Source organism: Nymphalis io, chromosome 21, assembly GCF_905147045.1.
Source record: "Nymphalis io chromosome 21, ilAglIoxx1.1, whole genome shotgun sequence".
Classification (NCBI taxonomy): Eukaryota; Metazoa; Arthropoda; class Insecta; order Lepidoptera; family Nymphalidae; genus Nymphalis; species Nymphalis io.
The window spans coordinates 5,205,617-5,230,436 of NC_065908.1; the positions used below are offsets into that span (position 1 = coordinate 5,205,617).

Consider the following 24,820-nt stretch of genomic DNA (forward strand, 5'->3'; position numbering starts at 1 on the left):
TAAAATATGTAGGTGGACGGTTAGATGGTCTGGTGATAAGTGATGATTAATAGGTAGTCATTACCACCCATAAACATTGGCGCTGTAAGAAATATTAAGCATTACGTACATCGCCATGTGACAACAACCTTGGGAATTAAGATGTCATGTCCAAGTGTAAATGGACATGAAACATATTATAGTTTTAACAGATATCATATAATTAACGCTGTGGGGGGTACTCTTTTTTTAATTTGTCCGATTTCTTTATGTAAAAGGGACTTTGTCCATCGGTTGAAATATTTTGCGCAGTTATTTTTAGGAAGACAACGAGAATAATAACCGGCAAGATTTTTCCAACAACCTCAACAAACATCGTCATATTTCAGGCAATTTACATAAAACAATAATACACCTAAGCATTCCCTATGAACTATTCCGTCCATTGTTGAAAACCGCATGAGAATCCGCTTAGCTATTTCTGTGTTTATCGCGTTCAGAAAGTCAGACAAACGCGATGGTGGACTTTGTTATATAATATTTTAATATTATTGTTAATTAATAAAGTATAATTATTCGCCTCACTACGACTCAATTGTAATTAACTTTCAAAATTCATAATGGACTTTTAAGAGAATACCAATCGTTTTAAACGTACTACTACAAAAAGTATAGTGAATATTTTTTTATTAAGTGGTTAAGCGTTCCTGCTCAATCTCCGTTTGCCGGAGTCTGATGTAAAATAGCCTCTTTAATAAGCAACCTCAAGAATTTGGCTATTAAATGAAAACATTTTATTTTCAAACCCGACTGGTGATATAATGACTAGCGCGTTCAAACAAAAACACGGTTTATAAAATAGACTAAACAACGCAAGCGTAAACTATCGTATGCTCGATGAAAAATAAATGTCCCACTGCTGAGCTAAGGCCTTCTTTTAAGGAGACGTTTTTGGAATATGTTCCAAAACGGGTCGCTAGATATCATATATGTACATGTTGTAGATTTTCCTTCACCATCGAGCACGAGATGAATTATAAAAACAAATTAAATACATAAGAATTTAATGGATATGAATTCTCGGCCTGCTTTACATCATATTAACTTTCCATCATATGTGGAAAATATTTTCCATCTTATATCTAAAGATTTGAAATTAGATTATATTAATTTCTTTCGCAAATCCAGAAAATGAGGACATGTGTCCTTTGTGACAGTCTGTGAGATCCTTTATTTTAATGAAATTCGAGTTTCGAATTAAATTGGCTGTTGTTTCATTCATTCATGTTAATAGAATGATAAATAAACAATGTTTTTGTTTTTTTTAAAGTACTGTCCACGCGTTGGATCCACGAGAAATAGCCTGAATGAATAATTTATATAATTCCAAGTTTCAAGCAATTGGAAACTAGATCTACAGGTTCCAGATATTCGTTTCGATAAATAAAATTTATATTTATTATTTTTTTCTTATTTTCTGTTTATAATTCATCTCGTGCTTTTCGGTGAAGGAAAACATCGTGAGGAAACCTGCATGTGTCTACTTTCTTCGAAATTCTGCCACATGTGTATTCAACCAACCCGCATTGGAGCAGCGTGGTGGAATAAGCTCCAAACCTTCTCCTCAAATAGGGAGAGGAGGCCTTAGCCCAGCAGTGGGACATTTACAGGCCGTTACTTACTTACTTACTTTATTATTTTTAAATATTTGTTCATTCAATATTTATTTATTTAATTGATTTTCTGATTGCTTCTTTTTAAAGTAGTTTTCACCAGCCGTGACTATTCTCAAACTCACTTTGCATCTCACTCGTGTAATAATCTAACCGACTTAAGGTGACACGCTATTTTTGATTCGTGTATCAATTAAATGCTATTATTATTAATGTCAATGTCACATATCACTTTCTGACATTTAATGACCATAATTTTTATTGTAGCTTCATGTTCATAAAAAGATTTCAAGATACATTTCGCTAAATAAGTTACAATCTCTTATCATGAAATGCCCAACGGAGTTAAATGCCCATCAAAGTTAAAATCTTTATACAATATAGAAGCGTTACACACTTACATATTGATTGTCAAAAATCTACAATCAGTTCATAAATAAACGCTTCAGACATGTGAAGGTAACTCAGCAGATTTTTTTTTAATTATACAATTGTAGGATTCAGGGCAATCATAAAATTATATTTTTTTATTTCAAATGACTTGCAGACGATCCTTTCATTCCGAAGGTGTACAATCATCTAAAATGTCCTTGGTTTTTTAAATCATTTTGCACACAAAGGTAGCGAGCGTTCTTTAACGATTCTTTTAAATTTTACAATTATATATTACTCAACGTGTACTATAAGCCTTTTGTAAACGCATATACATCTTCAAAAAGAGACCTTGTGTAAACGGATATTAGTTACAAGTTTATGCTTATTCCTAGAGTTAACATCCAGAAATCTGGATTTTTTTTATGATTTTGCAAACTTGTGTATATAACAGTGACAGTCATTATTATCTGAAGTGATATGCCAGGCGATGGAATTTTTCATTCCATACGCTGACGTATCACTAGATGGCAAAACTCCTAGGTGGTACAACGCTGAGTACGCCGAAGCTGAGGCCCGTAAAAACTCAGAGTTTGTAGCGTGGGTAGCCCGCACCACCAAAGCTCCGGACATTACATCTAAGAAGAGAGCCTTTAACTCTGCTGCCAAGTCCTACAAGAAGGTTCTCAAGAAGGCTCGTTTCAATCGAACTAGACGTCTCGGGACTAGATTAGCTTCCTATCCCCGTGGTAGTAAAGCATTTTGGTCCCTGTCCAAGTCGGTTGAGATGAACTTCTGTCGTTCATCGCTGCCTCCACTACTGAAGCCCGACGGATCGCTGGCCTTTACGGCAACAGAAAAGGCTAACTTGCTAGCGGCTCTGTTTGCCGGAAATTCACGTCTCGATGCGGGAAGTGCCTCACCGTCAAACATACCACCTTGCGACGCTATTATGCCAGAGATACAAATTCGCCAAAGAAAGGTTCTAAAAATTCTCAGCACCTTGAACGTGAATAAGGCCAGTGGCCCTGACGGGATTCCAGCAATAGTCCTGAGGTATTGTGCACCTGAGTTGTCTCCTGTTCTAACACGCTTGTACCGCCTCTCTCTTAAATCCGCTCAAGTTCCTAAGGCTTGGAAGATTGCCAACGTATAACCTGTACCCAAGAAGAATAGTCGTGCCGACCCAACCAATTACAGGCCCATAGCAATCACCTCGATAGTTTGCAAAGGTTTGGAATGTGTATTGAACAACAAGCTCCTGGCGTACCTCGAAGAAAACGATGTCTTATCGGACCAGCAGTACGGCTTTCGTCGGAATCGGTCAATAGGAGATCTTTTAGTGTACGCTACCCACATCTTGGGCGAGGCCATGGACAAGTACGGTGAAGCGGTAGCCGTTTCACTTGACGTGTCCAAGGCTTTTGACCGGGTCTGGTATGAGGGCCTTCTGAGCGAGCTTCCTAGCTACGGGATACCTGTTGGCCTTTGCAACTGGATATCTGATTTCCTGAGATGACGATCGTATCGAGTTGTCCTAGATGGCTTCTCATCTGATCTAATGGCGATTAATGCCGGTGTTCCTCAGGGATAAATTCTCTCCGCTACACTCTTCCTGCTGCATATAAATAATCTGCTGAAACCCGGGATCTTTGGGTACGCAGACGACAGCACTGTAACATCAACTTTCCATCAGGTGTGATAACAGTCAAGCGCTAGCTTATATATTAAAAAAAATATACTATACAACAATGGAATGATAAAGAATAAAGATTGAAAGAAACCGACTGTTATAAATTACAATAACTTAATTTCATTCGTATTAAAACCCAATAACAACAAAATTAAGATGGGTAAAAAACGGCAAGTTGTTGATATAAACGTAAACCAACGCAATAAAAAACCTGGGTTTTAATTCGATTCGTAAACAAAAATAGTTATAATGAACATGATACATAAAAAATACATAAAATTATACATATAGACAGATTGAAAACCACGCGTTTTAAAGTCAAACAAATTTACTGACCGTTAGTGAATTAACGAAAAGTCCAACAATTTCATAGCAATATTCACAATCACCAAAATAATAAATATTTAATCAGTTAATTGTTTATTACTTACATTTGTATTACAAATAATACACTTTATTAATAACGCCTCGATAAATTTATATTAATAATTTATATATTTGCTGTAGTCATTTATTTGTTGCTTTTGTATTATTCATTATATTTATATTATCCATATTATCCAATGGATCGCTTTGGACTTGCTGCTATTTCACACACCGCACACACACACACACACACACACACACACACACACACACACACACACACACACATTCACTCACGGTGCGTCAGTGCGGTCTGGTCCACGGCCGACCTTAATATCGCACAAATATAATATATCCTTCACAAACAACAACAAACCTTTTTTTACAATATAATATAGTATATAATTATGATTATATTAAATACAAGCGTAGACTTCGTATTCATTCATTTTAATGAATTATGCATAAATAAATTTATATGATTATATAGCATTTTCTCTTTTCACGGTGGAATCTTGATTCTAAGCCGGTATCTTATCTTGTAAAATGACAAAATTAGTTTATATTTGAATAAAATATATTGGGATTTTGTTTTTAAATACACATTTTAGAAATGTCGGCTATGTCGGTAACGCTCGTCCAAGTAATATGTCCTCCTCGTAAAAATTGCACGTCAGCTTCCCAAGCGTAAACGCCGTATCATTCAATTGACCGAGATCTGAACGAATGAAATGAGGTGAAACCAATCGGTATTTGATTCGGCTCGCAACACTGACTCATTCGTTATTGAATACAAATTACAGCGTTAGCTTTTCAATTTGAAAAATCTTATACTACTTAAAGTTCGTTGTTATTTATATCTGGGAAATACTATATAGAAATGCTATTAAGTAAAAAAAAACTTAAAAAAAAGTATCTTCCTATACTACTATACATACTAGATACATACTTGTAACTGCAAATATTAGGAATAGAACGCTCGCTTCCAAACCGTTTCAAATTTAATAAATTAATACTTTTTATTTTCTTTAGCAATTTGCTTTCGGCGACCATTCTTAGTTTTGTGGTAGTAGATCAAGTGTTATGCGTGTTTATTAAATAAAGATTCAAATTTAATTTGAAGTTTCCAAAACGTTGTCTTAATTCCCTTATTACAAGATTTTTATTTTTTTATTATTTCTTATTAAAATAAATTTATCTTAGCTAAAAGGACAGTTAGTATTGTATAAGCAAAAGATATTTTTAATCAGTTGAATTTAAAATGGATACACTACTAGTAAATTCTATACCATAATAGTTCCTTATAAATTGGAATACCTTTATCTAGCGCAAAATTAAGTGATGGCCAGCGTCGGTCGGTTGTCGCAAATTGGAAAATAATGGACGGTGAGACGTTTTAACGCTGTAATAAATATTTATTCTTCTAGGAATCTTCAGAGTTTATACTCTTTTAACGTTTTCTGAGAAATTTTATAAGCCGTTTTCATTTTGTTATAATAGTCATATCATTTTTATTTCTTAAAAACAAAATTTACTTTATTTAAATATGTTCTTACAAGGAATTTAGTATTAATAAATTTTGAAAAATGTGTATTAAATCTGATCTCAAAAAACACAAAAAAATATATTTATAAAAATAATAGGCGAACGGGCAATAGGTTTCCTGATGGTCCTCACCACTGATGCCATAAGAACACTTGCTAGCAAGCAAGTTTGCTAGTAACACTAGCTCCCTTCAAACCGGAACACAACATTACAAAGTATAGCTATTTAGCGGTATCTACCCACCCAGACGAGCTTACACAAAGCCCTACCACCAAGTACAGACTTAATCCAAAAGACAACAATGCGAGGGATACATTTTATTTATTTTTCTCCCTTATTTCATTTATAAGTTGTTGTAATCACAGATTAATCAATTTTTATACATTTATAATACAATTAAAATATGGTAATTCTAGTCCAAACACGTTACATATAAATATTATTATGAGTATTACCTCAATTATATACCTCGATTGCTAATCGGTTCGAAGTCGGTGCCAAGCTCAAAAAATTATATATATCAAAAATTCTGTGATAAAAGAAAAACCTGCCTAAAAAACCTAAACCTCAAACACGCTCACGCGCGCACTTGCGGAGAGACTTGCAATCTGGAAGAAGCGGACATAGTCTACCTCTTATCTATTTGACTTGGCATCAAATGAAATGATCGATAATGTTCTTTCGTTTAATACCCACATGATTATAAAAATATATAAATATAATATAATACATTATATCCTTTAGTTGGCACTATATTAAAATTTAAAGTGACTTCACACAACCTATGTAACATTTATCGAATTATTTATTTATTAAAGGTTTGCTATGTTACATGAACTACATCTTAGTTAATCATGTACTAAAACTAGAAACGTTTTATGTACATCTATTTGAAGCAAACGCTGCATGCATAGTGTTCTTGCGCCGATTACAATTTAATATTATAAGTAGCTTAGAATTTATGCGGATACTGATCAACCTATATACTAGCATACATACTAACTAAAATCATATACTCTATGCAGTTGAATAAAAAAAAATGTGCCTCGTATTTTTTCATGTAAATAAAAAATTTATCTTATTCACATTGTGCAAAACTATTTAACGTTTCGAAACAATAAAAATACTGAGAATTCCAATCGCAATTGAATTCTTTAAAACAATTGCATTTTTGTTATTCCTTTACAAAAAAAAAGTATGCATCGTGTTCTAATATATATTTAATTTTGATCTAAATAATTACACTTTACTCATGAGAACTAATATTTTTTTCTAATGTAAGCTTTCCTTTAAGCCGAGATGGCCCACTGGTTAGAACGCATGAATCTTAACCGATGATCGTGGGTTCAAACTCGAACAAGCACCACTGAATTTTCATGTGCTTCATTTTTGTTTATAATTCATCTCGTGCTTGACGGTGAAGAAAAATATCGTGATAAAACCTGCATGTATCTAATTTCACTGAAATTCTGCCACATTTGTTCCACCTTAAGGTTTGTCCTCAAAAAAGGAGAGGAGGAGGCCTTAGCCCAGCAGTGAGACATTCACAGGCTGTTACAATACAATACAAATATAAGCTTAATCAATAACAATACAAATACAAACACATATATAACATGCAATACAAATACAAGGCTAAATCACTAAATGGAATTTGATCAAATTTGGTATGATGCAAGCTTAAAACCCAAGAAAGGTCATAGGGTACTTTTTACCTCATACTTGCCCTCCTCCCCCTAGCGCGCAGGCGAAGCCGCGGTAGCAATTAGTATTATATATGTATACAATGCAACACGGTCAGTAAGCAGTTGAGAGGTTAGCAGTGTATCTTTCCAATGCCGTGGAAAGCACGTGTAATTGATGAAGAGATTTTAGATCTTTCCAAAATTGTTGGAGTGCACATGCGTAGTGCATATATTATCTCACGCTCAGTTGGCTAATTCAAAGTAAAGTAAAGTACGACATTGTATACAAAATTTTATGACTTAATTTAGTAAAGTTCATATAGTCATATTATAATCATTATAATTTGTTTATGATAAAAAAATAATTATTTAAGTGACTTATAAATTATTTTACTAAGCTAAAGTTGTATCTATAAAACATTGGCAATTCTAAGCTAGAACAGTGTTCGAATGTAAAGTGATTATTTAGATAAGAACAAAGTTGTCCGGTGTTGTAATGGCCGAATACATAAGGCGACTTGATCCGGAGATAAATTGGGGGTAATTGTCATCTAAATTTATATTACCCTAGTTAGGAATTCGTATTCCGATCTGTGTAAGTGCAAAGTTAGTTTTCTTTTGCTAATCGATCTTAATATATTATAAAAGCTTTTTTTATTTATTTGTTGTGACGTTTTAAAATATTAACTGCACAACCGATCATCATGATATTTGACGTACACGTTGTCAGGGTACAGAAACGAACAAAGTATATAAGATCTACATTTTTAGGTCTAATTTACAGTCCTCAGAATCTGGATCATTGATAACTGCAATATACCCTCAACTACTCAAAAAGATAGTCTGATATCATACTACTATGCTGCTCTAATATGGGTTGATAGCAATGCAGAATTTGTCTAACAATATTTTCATCTTCTCTTTTTTTCTTCTGCTACTCAATTAGGAGTACATTCTTTTTTGATTCCAGAAGATGACGTAGCAAAATTATGATAAGTAAAAGGTTTTGTTCAATACTGCAGAACACAGCTACTTATAGCCCTTAGATAAAATATATTAATAGATTTATTTGATATTTAAAATCGAAAGGGTCCATTGTAGTGAATCTTTATCTTCGCTTTACGTCAGTGAGGGAGTAGTATGCTAAGTGATCGGTAATTTATATTACTAATTAGTTTCTATTCAGTCACCTTTTGAGTGAAATATCTTAGGATTATAACGTCAAAGCACTTAATCAGTGACAATTGTTAATCCCTTGAGGTAAGCCTTGGTTTCTGATTACGTAAATCTTATTTTAGTCTATGTAAGTCAGTTACATAGAAATAGATGGGAATAACATTCTTAGTGTTGAACCAATTTAAGGACTAAAATCCTTTACCAGGAACGTGGTTTAATTCAAAAAGATTTGTAATGAAAATGGCAACAGGAAGAAGAATCTCAATTAAGATTTATTTGCTAAGACTCTTATTTTTTGGGAAAGGCAGTAAAGAAGTTTTTCCCGGCTTCAATAGATTCAGAGTTGTAACGAAATATATTTTCCATAAAATCTTACGAGACTTATAAAAGTGACGGTGATTACAACAGCAGTTCCTTTTTTATCAAAAAAATTTCAGAAAATAAATTTGTAAATTCAATTTATAAAAGAAAAATGCGAAAGAAAATTGGTTGTTGGAATGATTAAGTAACAGTTTAACATCATCCATTAAACTCGCAATTGAGTAGCATGGTGTAAATAGCTGTAGTAGTTTATGTTATAAAAAAAAACTAAACTGGGAAAAACCCTTTTCGAGATGTAATGTAAATTGCATAGATTGTTACTATTTAGTTACTACTCGTAATAATTATACTAATACTTAAAGTTATACCGCTGTGCTGCTGGTTAAACTCGATATCCGACGATTTTTAAGATTACTCAGGCAAGTAGTTTCCTTTTGATGTTTTCTTTTATCTTGTATAAGAGGAATTTTATTGCTCAGATTTACAAATCCGATCTTCGATTAAGATTAAATTGTTCCATTTAATAAGCTGCTTGTTAGTAGATTCACATAAAAGTTGAATATGAATAAGAATGTCTACAAACATATTTTGAAGACAAATTTATAAAATACTTCATTAGCTTTGTTTTTCTCTGAATGCAAACTTCGAAAGTCACTCCAAACAAAAAAACATCAGATTTCGACAATTGAACCAATTCTGAAAAGTTGGTCCTAAAATTTGCAAAGTTGGCGTTGACCTTGGAAGTCGGCTAGCCTTAAAAATTTCAAAGTTGGCCAACGTTTGGGAAATTTCCAGTTACATGAATTTATTAAGGGCTCTTAAAAAGTTTGGCTAAGTATTAAAAATAACTCATCCACTAAGTGGTGAAGGAGCCTTCTGTTATTTATGGACAGAATTTGTTGGTAGTGGATACTTGAAATTCGAGAAGATTTTTTTGTTTAACTAATTAAGACATTTTTAAAAGCGATAAAAACTATGGATTAATTATAAAAGTCTTTCCTCTTTAATCTTCAAATATAAAATACTACGATGGTGCTTATTTTAGAAATATTTTAGAGTATACAATTCTAAAAGTGTCCGTAAGTAGTCCACTGTTGGGAAAAATTGTAGTCACGTAAAATATTGGACAAAAGTGATATTACTTCGTAGAAACGTTTTGTTTTACTTTCACACGTTTCACGAGTTACACAAACAAATGCTGTTCCCGAATTCAACCTTAAATTTAACCTTACCTGAACATTTATTACTTTAAATATGTATGTATTGTTATACCTAAAAAATGCAAAAGCGGTATCAGAGTCTAAAAGTTTCACAACAAAATGGTTTTATCGCTACGCTGACAGCTATCACCACGCAATTGGATGAATTCACCGTGACAACTAATTACAAGTGTAGCTTTTTATATTTTTAATGCAAAATGATTAAGGAAATTTCAGAACAAAATACCATAGAATAAAAATCATTACTTGATTTTAATTTGCTATTGCTAAATTATAAATATAAGGTTTTACATATAAATAATGTTTTGGAATGATTAGTGAAACAATGCTGTACCATTATCTATCAAATTTCAAATCATTGATCACAAAAGAGAGAAATTTATATGGTTTAACTAAACAGCCAAAACAGTTTATAAATAAGGCTGTAAAAGATTATGTTCATGAAAAATCTAACTATATTTTTAAAAGGGTGCAATTAGTTTTATATAATTGATTTGCAGGTGATTTAAATAAATAGGATAAACATACAGTGAATATAGAGTGTTATTTTATATATTTATTACATATAAAAACGAAACACAATAAAAAGGCATGATAAGAGCTTTGAATCACTGCAAATTCTATTGCTTAATCCTACCTCCACGCTCGTCAGACAGCTCCTGGCAATGAATGGCCAATTTTAAAAGCAACACAATATTGCGCTACGCGTGACACTTTAATAGCTCTATACAGCCACCTTGCAGCGTAATTTCTGTCACATTGTGTAAAAGGGGTTATTCTAACATCACAGTTATCCAGTTTTACGAAAAGTGGAAAATCAGAATAAGCCGCTTTTACCGATTCCATGGGGAACGAATTCATTAACATTTCTCACACGTGGTTTCCGCGATAAGTGTTCATGCAGGGCTAAAATGAAACCGTTTTCATCGTATGTTCTGGTTGGCCTCTTTACATACGCAGATGTGACGAGACAGCGTTCATATTTACATATCATTCCTAAAGAAATGCGATGTTATCTAGAGAAGCTTCCATTTTATCTGTCTTGTATACATAATATAATCTTGTACTCGATTAAGTTAATATTTTCATCATTTAAATAACACTAATAAAATAAAAATTATAATATAACACTGAAAAAATGTGATTCTTATCTTAGATGACTATCTTTTATCAGTTTATGACTCTCAGATCTGAAATATTTATTTCCTAAAAGGTGGTAAATATCTCACGACCAATAAGCAAGTGTAATGCGTCTAAATTAAATATTTTGGTTTCGTGGGACTTGATATATTCAATCAATTAAATCTTTAAATAACATTAAATCTAACGAGAAGGAATATATTCACTATAGGAATATATAACAAATTAATTATAATATTAAGGAATAAAATTATCTTTGAAATAATAATTTGTAAAATTTTATTTTAGTTTTATTATTGAAAAGATGAAGATGAGAAATGAAATTCATTCATCTATTCTTTTCTATTATTCTTCATTGGTCTAGTAGTTAGCCTTCAGCGGTACATCCCAAGGTCCTGAGTTCAATCCCAGGTCGGGCAAATAAAAACTTATTGTGGTTTATAATATATATCTGATTAGATAATATTTATGCACAATCATTTTTTTAACAAAAACTAAATTCTATATGGATACTATATACTTTTTTCTAAATGAATTTATACCTCCCGTTCTACAGTCTAAAGGCCTTGAACTACACGAACGAGACATAGCAACATTGAGTATCAGCAAATACACAGTTCAAACTAAATCGAAATTTTCCCAAACCTGACATCTATCAAGAAACGGAAATTTCTCCTTCAAGCCGTTGTCTCGAAGCAAATGCCGTATCAAGATTTTGGTATGTCAAAGTCGTGTTTGAGATCCTATTTATACGTCCTACCTAGCTATCGAGTGCTATCAAATCAAATTACATGTTACATATTGTATATATTTTTATTTTTATGAATCGTTTTTAAATTATTATTACTTTAATTTATTGTAAAAAATATAAGAAACAAAATGATTTACGCTCATAATTTATTATGTAATTTTGTTTTCTTTAAGACAAAGTAAAAGTTGATTTATCCCAAAAATTATATTAATTTATAAAACTATATAACTTAAATACAGACCCAGACAGATATATTTAAATAAAGCTAGAATTTAAAATAATTATATTATTGTAAATAGCTTACCTATTATTTAAAAAAAATCTTATACCTAAAAACTTGATTAAACTTTGGAGTTACGTATTACTTAATCACATTCCTCCATTGGTGATAGGAGGGTCATTCATCGTCTCAAGATCGGATTTGCTATTTATCAAAGAATACTTAAGCTTTCTTACTTACGTTCAAGGCGTTCATATTATTTATCTTAGATAATTGGGTTGGTCGTATGCCATTTGCTTACACAAAAAATATAAATATATATTTGTTAATAAATAAAATTGCAAAGCGAAAAATTAGTTTTAACGTCAAAAATATTTCCCACAAACGTTAAAATTTTACACCCAAGAATGATCATTACAATCAATATTGTATTAAAAAGAAATATATTAAAATAAAAAGATAGATAATGATAGAAAATTTCAATAGTTCCCTTCAGGCTTACATATATGAGTTACTTTCAGGATTACAGAAACGGCATTTGAAATGAATCAGTATCTAAACCAGTCAAATATTTGTCATTATGTTTATTAAATTTTTAACTGCTTTATTCAGCATAATCACTAAAGTCACTATAATCACTCGATATAGTGCTCAACAATGAAGAGAGACAGTGAAAAACTTCTATTAAACTGCCGAATTGGAACAGTGTGATCGAAGATCGATTGAGAAAAGACCTTTGCCCAACTGTCAGATATTTAGTAGCTGTTATCCTTTATTACTATTGATAATATCGCTTGCAATGTGCCATTTCCATGCTATTCTGTGTAATGCTTTTAACACATCTTGTAAATACAAAGGCAATGCGGTGTATTGTTATAACAACGCCGACATCAAAGAGCCGTATGAAATTCAGATGTCACTCAGACTCAAAGTGGTTAAAATTGCTAACTAAAACGTTCTCAAGAGACTTGATGCGGTAAATATGCACAAAATTTATAGTAAACAAGCTTGGCCGGTAGATACGGTAGTTATGGATCTCCTGATAGATGATAAAAACGCACGAAGATTAGAAGTAATTTACAATTTTTCAAGTTGGATATATATATTTTTTTCTGTGGTACGGTTTTTTGCAAGCCCTACACAGTAGATATAGTAGTGTGATACCTACTCACATCATATGGTCTACTGTCAAACAGCAATCGAATCAATATTGTTGTGTTCTGCTTGGAATGAGTTCACTTACCCTACCCGCTACAACTACCACTACCACATGGGGCATAACGTCTTAGTTCAAATTTATCGAATTAAATCTTATTTGATTAAAATTCATTGAATTCGATTTTTGAATTTAAGCCATATTGTTAATTTTTTACATCCAGATTTTCATCCGACATATTATGCAGGTTTTGCAATGTGTTCCTTAACTGCTAAACAGGAGATCAACTTGATGCTTGACCAAGACTTAACCCGCCCCGCAATCTTCATTTAAAATTCATATGTTCCTTGTCATATCGGCTCATGTATCAAAGTAATTCTTGATTAATAAAATAAATTGTCGGTAATTAATGACAGAAAAAATATCACGTTAAGTTAATACAATTAAGTTATGCTATTTCACAAAGATTCCAACTTCTAAACTCTGGATTAAGTTATTACTTAACTTTACTCAAAGTTAAGCCTAAACTATAAGAGATATACCAAGAGTTTATGTGGAGGATACGTAGATAGGTCACGCGTCTGTGAAAAGTTCGTATCATATTTATAAGGAATTAATGACATCAACTACTTGATATATTAACAAAATTGTACTAATTCACTATATAAACATTTTGATCTTAAATATCCAAGTAATTTACGGCCTTACTAATAATAATTGTTTAGCAGGTGATCAGTTAAACAATGCAGTTTTTTCTTCTTTTGAATGTCAAATCAAGGATGACAGAAAGATCGAAATCTGTGTGACAACCGCTAAGCAATGTTTAAACTTACAGAAGCTAGCAAGTTCTCTGCGAAGAGTTGTGTTCTCGCAAGAGTAACCCTTATTGTTGAAAGTCACTAGCAGGAACAGATATTTAATGGGTGAATCCGAACTTTCCAAATGAATTGTAGGAAAACACAATCAAATTTATTAACAGTTTTTATTTTAAAATGTCACAGACACAATTCACACGGGACACACTCTCATTCGCTGTCGCCCCCGATCGAATGACGTTTTATCCGTCAAAAAAAGAACCATTGACAGCTCGCCGCCGGTTATCGTTCAAAAAACTAAACGCTAACATTATGATGTTCATCTTACTTAAACTTCACGCTTACCTTATCTCGGCTCAGCTTGAGGAAAGAAATGGAGAATCATATCGGTAATCTTCCCCCAAGATGGTGATGCTGATAAAAATAGGGCTAATAACAATAAATAATTCAGAAATAACACGAGTTTTGGAGTCAACTCTCGTTGCGACCACATCGACTATTGAAATATTAGAATAAACAAATGATAAAGTACACAGTTGAATGTGTTTTGGCAAGAATTTTATTGTTTCAAGAACGGCATAGTTATCCACCACGCGTATTATTTTTACCAGAGGGTTTAAAAATATACTACATACCCTTGTCAGCTGCAAACATGTGCGTCAAACGTCCAATCTGAAACAAAATTATGTTTTGGTAAAATTGCTTTCAATATAAATTTCAATATTACTTAATATTTTTCAAATTTTTAGGCATAACTTCAGATTCTCAATCACCACATATATTTTTGTTGTTTCCTTACGATGTGTTCTTTCACCACCAAGCTGCAGATAAATTATAAATAAAAACTGAGCACAAGAAATTTCCACATACATACTAAATACTCGTATGCCATTGAGTACCATAATTACGTTTATTTAAAATATATATAATTTTTATTTCCTCACTTACAACTGTTGCTAAAGCAAACAAAAGACGCAAATATTCCTTCAATATTTCAAATTACAGGGACTCGTATCTTTGTTCTGTTTTCACTTCAAACAGGACCTTGGAGTGCAAATAAAATAAAATATTATATATCTTACATTTATAGTATAGGAAGGCGGACGAGCATATGGGCTACCAGATGGTAAGTGGCCATCAACGCCCATAGACAATGGCATTGTAAGAAATGTTAACCATCGCTTACATCACCAATGCGCCACCAACCTTGGGAACTAAGATGTTATATATCCCTTGTGCCTGTAATTAAGAGCAATAACCTGTAAATGACACTAGTACCTGATAACAATAGCAATTGTTTTCTTTTATTTATTATTATAATATATAACAATTATTAACACATTTTTTTATGTTTTCTTGTAGTACACACAGACGTGTTGTTCATGTATCTTTTTATTAGTTTAGTTAGTTGTTTTAAGTGCCTTCCATATTTCCAGGTAGCATCGCAAAACAATTTTTGGTTTACAACTTTTTTTTTGTTTGCCTTCCTCTTGTTTTTTTTATATATATCATAGGTAAGCAGACGAGCAAATGGACCACCCGATGGTAAGTTGGTAGTCCTTTGGTGACCACCAAAACACATAGACATTAGCAATGTAAGAAATGTTAACTGTCGCTTACACCGCCAATGCGCCACCAACCTTAGGAACTAAGATGTTATTTATAGAGAGAGGTAGATATAAGATATATTTATATTATGTTGTGTCCCTTGTAGAGGCATATTACACTGACTCACTCACCCTTCAAACAGAAACACAACAATACCAAGTATAGTTGTTTTGCGGTAGAATATCTGATGAGTGGGTGGTACCTACCCAGATAAGTTTGCACAAAGCCCTACCACCAGTCCTTATTTTTGTAAGATTATATAGTCTAGAATCTTCTTTGTGGTCACCATTTGTGCCCTACTAAGCATTTTCCCGCGTCGTCACCATCCTTGTGTAATTAATACACGAAGTTCTTCATGTGACGAGTTATTGCAAACACTACATGTGATACGCTGTCGTATAAATGTAGCCTTTGTATATACACACTGGTATATTTTCCTCTTTGGTATTTCAATTCTTCGCCCCGTATCGATGTCATGATTTCCGATGTGAATGCAGCTGGCAGTGCCGTTGAAGAGCTTCACTATTCAAATTCGTTCCTCCCGGCTTTACTCTAGGCTAGAATGACGGCACTATTCTACTCTACCGTACCACACTATTATTATTATGGAATAGATGTTAGTATATTTGTTCGAAATAAATACACTTGATGATTGTTTGATCAATTACTGTGAAAATTGGTACAGTTATATGTATTTTTTTCAAGGAAACGTTTTTTACACCTTCTATTATGACGTGTTGCCGCTACATGGCGCTGCAGCACGTAAACTGTATCAATCAACATGATAATTGGTTATATGTAAGTGTCACAGTAAAATTGTAAGGCCCGTCAGTTTATAATAAATATAGAGAGATTTTATTCGAATTTCTAACATGTAATTTACAATAAATTGTAAAAAAAATTGATAGTTTATAACCGTGTTTTTATAATTTCACTCACATTGGCCTGTTATATTTAAAACATCAATTCACCGTCAATAATTTTTTGTCAATTTACAATCTGGCTAGATTTACTATAACTATATCCCAGTAATGTTAAAATTTCCATGTAGGTAACATTAAAAAGAATATAACTGGCAAACTCACGTCGGCCGGGTTTTGCTAGTTTTTTTTTTTTTTTTTAATTATAAAAAAGGTAGACGGGCGAGCAAATGGTAATGTAGACCTTGTGGTAAGTGGTCACCTTCGCTCATAGACTGATAAGCGCTGTAAGAAATGTTAACTGTTCCTTACATCGCCAAAGTGCCACCAACCTTGGGACTAATATGTTATGTCCCTTGTGTCTGTAGTGACACTGACTCACTCACCCTTCAAACCAAAATACAACAATACTAAGTATTGTTATTTAGCACTAGAATATCTGATGAGTGGGTGGTACTTACCCAATCGAGCACAATACCCTACCACCAAGTAAATATATTTAGCAATAGTCCACTTTTTTCGTAAAAATATATTGTATATTTAAATTTTTAAAATCAGAATGAGCGCAATAATCCAAATGCAGAGCAACTTTACCTGTACGTTCTTTATTAAGCCTACACATAAATAATACCTTTGTGAAAATGAATAAAGGCTTTCTAACTTTCTATAAGGTTAATCGATTTGATCTTTTGAGGTCAAATACAATTCGAAGTTAGCCGTCAGTTTCAGACTCGACTGGATTCATTTCACTAGAAAAAAAAAACAACACAACAACGAACAGAATTTATTCCGCCGAATTTAAACGCACAATCAACATTTTTGTATGAGTTATAAGCTAATGAAGTTGAAGAAGGGTTAGATATTTTTCGTTTTTAATGGTAGTTGTATTTTGTGTATCATTCCAGGCTTTTTTTTGTACACGAACCACTCTCTTGTATATACGTGAGAGTACTCCACGAACCATACATAATCTTAAAATATATTACGAGTGCGGGTACGAGTTCAACGTACTTGAGTGAAATTTATCGGTACTTTAAATTATAGTACTAAAGATTCCGCTTTTTTCTTCATTATTTTACGGGTCTAGTTAATACGGCTCATCAGTCGTAAATCACTATTATTATTCGTTCATTCGTTTAGTGATAGTTTTTCTCTGTAGAATCCACATTCCGAAATGGCAATAGCGCTTGACGATACTTGTAAAAGTAAAGTAACAGCCTGTGATAGTCCCATTGCTGAACTAAAGTCTCCTTTCTTTTTTAAGAAGTTTTGAAGCTTATTCCAGCACGCTGGTCCAATGCGAGTTGGTGGAATACACAAGTGGCAGGATTTCATTGCAATTAGATACATACGGATTTCCTCAGAATGTTTTCCTTCATCGTAAAGCACAAGATCAATTACAAACACAAATTGAGCACATGAAAATTCAGTGGTGCTTGCCTGGGCTTGAACCGACGATCTTCGGTTAAGATTCACGCGTTCTAACCACTAGGCTCTCGGCCATCTTGGCTTCCTGCTTTTGGCTGGTAAAAGCCTATCTCAATAAAAAAAAATTGATTTGTTTCTATAGAAACGCTTAAATAAGTCATCCAGTATATATACTTTATATTTATTATTTTTGTAAGTAATAGATAAATTCGAATACAAAATACGATTAAAAAAAATTCATGACGAAAACTTGAACCAGAAGTGTCGAGACCTAGCGAATTAGTATGAATTTTTTACGAGCATTAATTAGCTCGTAAAAGAGAGATTCGAAAACTAAAAATACACTTTATAACAAAGTTTAAATAAAAATAATCATTTATTTATTCATTTAAAGAAACTCAGAATTGTAACCAGTCAATTACATTAGGCTTAGCGTAAACCCGTGTGAGATAAGTCGGTAAAATATTAAATTATTACCAGAATAAAAATAAAACTATCAATTTACCGTTGATGATTACACTAAATCCGTGAAACACTTTTACAAGAATACAACACGAGTAAAATAAATCTAATAAAAAATATAAAATTTAAAAAATTCAAGTAGTTGTAATAAAGGTATGACCGAGCTTCGACACATACATGAACAACTCATTATCATATCATCTAACCTGTAAGCTACAAACCCTCTCCTCAAAGGATAAGGAGGCCTTAACCCAGCAATGGTTCGATTTTATATTTGATTCATCTACAGGAAGCACATTAAAACTCAGAATTGCTCGCTTGGATTTGAAACCGTGATTTTTAATTAAGATCCACGTGTTCTATCTATGGTAACATACTTATTCGCAGACGCTTAATTTTATACTTACATTAGATTCAGACTCGATTAAGATAACGTTACCGAATGCAATGCAGTAAATTCATCAACGTACAGAAATCGCAAGAGAAAACTATTAATAAATTTTCAGCAGTAAACATAAATTGGGATAAAAAAAAAGTTAAAAGCATTCCGGTCGAAATTGAAAGTTGATTTTACTTTTGGGAATTACAAGCGGGAAAAAGGCTGATTAAAAGAAAAAAACTAATTGATTTTAATTTAATTAAACTTTTTTGGAGGAACCTCTTCGAGTATACCAGTAAAATATAAGGCTCTTCATTTATTTCATAAAATTCTAAAATTATACTTTGCTTGAATTAAAATTATTCTGCTGGGGGAGCCGATATGGTCCAGTGGTTAGAACACGTGAATCTATGCTGAAGAACCGAATCGGGTTTGAACCCAGGCAAGCAATATTGAGTTTTCGGTGCGTTTTTTGAACGGTAAAGGAAAACATCGTGAGAAAATCTTCACGTGTCGAATAAAATGTGTGTCCACCAATCTACTTTGGAGCAGTGTGTTCCTTCTCCTCGAGAGGACAGGAAGCCTTAGCTCAGCAGTGAGACATTTACAAGCTGTTATATTTTGTATTTTATTATAATTGGGAAACATACAGTACACACCCATCAAGTTTCACTGAGTTTATAGAGTTTATATTCTAGTTCTTTTACTGCGTACTGACTGTAAAGTTTACGTGCTCAGACACGGCACCAACGTCCTAATTCGTTACCTATGTGTTGTGTACAGAGTTTTTCCACCAAGGCATATTATTGAAATGCCATTAGTAACACACTCACGATAGTATCACAAATGTGAAAGAGATCAGCGACTAGTTGGTCTAATGTAGACTGAAGATAATTTTTATATCAAAGTCTTATTCAAAAGCTAGAGTTAATATTCTATTAAGTTTTTAATTTTTTAAAACGAAAAACACTTCACACCACAAATATATTATTCAGTATTTTGAAAATGATGAGAAACAATTAGGGATTGTATTTGTTAATTTTTTTTATAAGTACTGACACTCGTAAGATTATTTAATTCCTTAATTTATTTAATAACTTAATCTATTAATTATATTATTTAATAACTTCAATATATAAAAAATAATGAAGTTTTGTAATCAATGACAGCCGAGATGGACGCGTGGATGGAACAAGTCAATTTCAATCGAAGATTAAGGAATCGAACCTGCAAGCATCTCATACTTTTTCACGTGCTTAATATGACTTTATAATCCGTATCATGCTCAATTATTAAGGAATTGCATTTTTCAGATGAAAGTCACCCTTATGTGTATCCACATGATTGAATTGAAGCAAATTAGAGAAATACAATCTCAATACCTTATCTTCAAAACGGAAGGAAGCCGTAGCGTATTGTCTGTTATATCTTACTTATCCATAAAGCAATATATTCTATTTAACTTTAAGTTGATCGCAAAATATTCGACAATATAATAAGAGAAAAACAAATGAGTAAATTAAAAAACCATACGCGCATTAAAATACATAATAAAAGTAGATATATTTACGCTGTATTATGCAGTATATACAATATGGTATAGAAGTGTATATGCAACCACAAGTGCCCTTTCTATTTTGAACGGAATGGAATGATTTTACTGGTGGTAGGGCTTTGGGCAAGCTCGTCTGGGTAGGTACCACCCACTCATCAGATATTCTACCGCAAAACAGAAATACTTGATATTGTTGTGTTCCAGTTTGAAAGGTGAGTGAGCCATTGTAATTACAGGCACAAGGGATATCACATCTTAGTGCCCAAGGTTGGTGGTGCATTGGCTATGTAAGCTGTGATTGACATTTTTTACAATGCCATTGTGTAAGGGCATTTGGTGTCCACTTACCATCAGGTGGCCCATATGCTCGTTCGCCTTCCTATTCTATAAAAAAAAAGAAGAAAATCTGACACAACCCGAGACAGTTCAAGCGTAGGACCGACTTTACGCGTTTTCTGTGGTAAGGAGGATTCAAAGTTGACAACTTTGTCAACGTGCTTGATGCTACTGAGAATGCTTAGAATTTCAGGATTTGTGACCTTTTAAGCTAACTAGCTCAACGATGGAAGCAAACTAAATGTATCGAACATAACGAGTACGATGCAATACAATATTTACATTCCTATTTTTTCTGCAAAATATTAATAATTATGTTATAATAATCATATTTGTAAGTGATTTGCTAAGCATCTGTTGATATAATTACCTTCATCTACATCAAGTGAACCAAAAAATAAATAACAAAAAATGTTGAATATAAAATGATCATTTATCATTTCCTGTTTAAAATTACGTACACTTTTTTAAATTCCTAAATTATTTTTTCGTACTTTATATCACCTTTTTTTAAATTGATTTAAGTAAAAATTATTTCGCGTTATAATCAAATAGAATCGAATAAATTCTTTCTATTTTATTTTGCTTATATATTTTATACAACTTTTCAAAAATTGCAAAGCAACTAAATATTTCCCCATACAATCCTACATTAAAACTTCCTTATAACTAAGATCTATATCAAACTAACTGAGCCGGTGGTCTCATGATGGTATTCATAAGGCGAAAACTTTAACTTTCTACGAGAAGGTTCTATCATGAATAACAACCGTTGATTAATATTCCTTTTGCATCTTGCCAAAAGTGTTATACGAATGTGTTACGGAACTCAGCATTTTGGAATAGAAATTTTATATGATATTATTATAGTTTAGTTTTGACTGCCTCGTTAATCTAGTGGCTAGCATGTAAGGCAACAAATCACGAGTCCTGGGTACAAATCCAAGTTCCAATAAGAAGTAGATTTTTTATGTTGAAAAATCTATATACTATCGTGTACTCCCGTATACTTCCGTGTCTTGGAAAGAAAGCTGCTGGTCCTGTGCTTTTTTTTTAGTCATGTCGGATTTGCCGTTTCATTAGAACGAAGTGACAGTATAAAAAGTGCACTTGTGTTACATTTGTGCAATACATTTTTTTTCATTGTTATTATTATTTCTGCACAGTCGTGCTGTCCGTGCCTCTATATCGTATCGATAAATTGTTGTACGCTACTACGTACGTTATTTTGCTTTGCCTTCATATTTTTAAAGTTTCCATTGGAATCTATGACGACGACTTCTTCGTTGACTCATTGTTATTAAGAGCCTGCAATATAATATGACCAATACAGTTGGCAGGATTCCTTAAAAATGGCCGCCGTGCTCGAAGCAGTCAGAAGGACTTCATCATAGTTTCAGGACGCAAGGAACAAATTTTGTATTCTTAGCTCCTATATCACTAAAAATATTAAAATCCCTCTCAAAACTACGTAAACAAACACGATCCGCTTACAATTTTATTAAAACCGCAACAGCCTGTGAATGTCCCACTGCTGGGCTAAAGGCCTCCTCTCCTCTTTTTGAGGAGAAGGTTTGGAGCTTATTCCACCACGCTGCTCCAATGCGGGTTGGTAGAATTTTTATTATAAAGATAAACAGATTATAAAGATAAATCAAATTTACAAATCTCGAATGCCACGAATTCTATTCCCGTGAAAAATGTTTCCATTAGTCACATAGGCGATTCTTGGGGTCATTTTGTATGCCGTGCGAGTTCTCGGATAGAATCTACATAGAGAATTTTGATGACTGGGATACTCGGCATTACAGCAAAAATTTATAGGATTCTATAGAGTATTGGTTATGACTTAGTATTTTTTACCTACCCTGTGATATGTTGACAGTGCAGTGCTTATATCCATCAGCTTAGCTTCAGCTTTATATTAGTATTAACCAAAATTTTCAGCTGTCAATATATAAAGCATGGGATCAGCAAAATTTAGCTTTAAATTACATTTGCTATATTTTATTATTGTTAATAATAGAATAATATAAAATATTAGGTGTGGGTGGGTGGTACCTACCCAGACGAGCTTGCACAAAGCCCTACCACCAGTATGTACCACCCACTCATCAGATATTTTACCGCAAAACAGAAATACTTGTTATTGTTGTATTCCGGTTTGAAAGGTGAGTGAGCCATTGTAATTACAGGCACAAGGGATATAACATCTTAGTGCCCAAGATTAGTGGCGCATTGGCTATGTAAGCGATGGTTGACATTTCTTACAATGCCATTGTGTAAGGTGTAACTTTAGTTTATCGTTCCTGGATAGGATTATATATAACTTCCGCAACCATATTATTTATGTTTAACAAAAATGGAAAAAAAATAATTGAACTGCATACAAACTTATCAAAATAAATAATATTTTTTTTATTGTTTTATCGACTAGCGTTCGCTCGTGTGGTCAAATTATTGTTATTGAATTAAATTTTCATTTTTCGAAGATTTTTTATCACCTTACATTAAAAAAACGAAAATCAGTCCACAAACAGAGGATTAAAAACTGTACTGTTTTGTCTTTTCTGTTTATATACATATATATAGAAAAATATTGCCTTTTACACATTGTAATTCTAGCTAGTAGTTTTAGAAATATTAAGTATATTTATAAATAAACGATTGAAAAAAAACATTTTTCGTCGACGTTATATTTCGTAAAACTGCTTTTTTATCTTGAACAAATTTTAACGAACGTGACATTTTTAAGAATAACCAATTTTTAAAATGGAGTTTTGTATACAATGTATTTCCTGAGTGATTTTTTAACACAGTCTAGTCGTTAAATACTACCATATGTTTTAATTTCAGTAATAGCTTTATTAATATTTTCATAGTTTATTTAAACGATCAAAAATTTTTCGCGAATTTAATATTTAGATGAATTATTAATAATAGCTTAATATATTTTTTATAATATTTTTATAGTTACTTTTAAAGCTTTTTTGGTATATGTAATGCTAATTTGTCTGTGCTATAATAATTCATTCTTTCAAATAAGTATACGTTTAAATTACTAAATATTATCACTACATTTTTAAAATTATAATAAAGAGCTTAGAAACCTTTAATGTGATTGAAATAAGTTTTTTTAGAAATTAGTGTGTATGATTATTTTACTTTACTTAAGTGTATGTATGTACGTGTAATGGTATAGAATTTCTAGATATAATAAGATAAATAGATAGAATTAAGATGATATATATATAGCATCTAAATGTGACACTGATTTTACCGATCCGATCCGAAACAGCCTGTGAATGTCCCACTGCTGGGCTAAAGGCCTCCTCTCCTCATTTTGAGGAGAAGGTTTTACAAAAACCTTGAATTCAAAAATGGAATTCCTTACCAGCTCACGTGTTCCCCTCCTCTTACAAGCCGGGTTCCTTCAAACGAGGCGTGAAGAGGCATCTTGCGGGCCGGCAAGGCGAAGGCGGCTAGTGCAGAATGTTTTTCCCGTCTGTACTGGCCGTCGTCGCGTTTGGACTCTACTACCACTTACCATCAGGTGGAGTAGAGTCATTTGCCCTCCCGGCGAATATATATATATAAAAAAAAAGAATTGGTCTTTTTAAAAATAGAACACCAAATCATACAAATTGATGAAAATAACTCACACATTTACTCTTAAAAATTCTAATTACATAATTGAACGTATTCACAAATTACAAGTCGTGCCAATAATGAATTAATTACTTTACCCTTCAGTCCACCATCAAAACGGTGATTTAAAATTGTCGCTCGTCTTTTTTTTTTACAACAATATTGTAGAGCTCAAGTAATCTCCTAACTATATATTTTATTTTTTCACAAATTTATAAGAAACTACTCATTAAAATTTAAGCGACTCTAAGCCTTAATAAAACATTTAATGGAAGTCACCCGAGCGAACCTGCTGAAATAGATAACAACTCTTATCGTCGCAAAACTCGAGACGTAGTGTTTGCAGGAATCTTGAGACGCAATTCTTGTCTC

General features: G+C 32.6%; 1 protein-coding gene across 1 annotated transcript in view; it reads right to left on the bottom strand.

The window, feature by feature from the left end:
- Positions 1-24,820, bottom strand: part of LOC126776773 (uncharacterized) — a 257,517-nt gene that overhangs the window by 149,264 nt on the left and 83,433 nt on the right. The window contains exon 2 of the mRNA XM_050499524.1: positions 14,748-14,784. The gene's annotated coding sequence lies outside the window, so the exon portion shown is untranslated. The remainder of the gene's footprint in view (positions 1-14,747; positions 14,785-24,820) is intronic.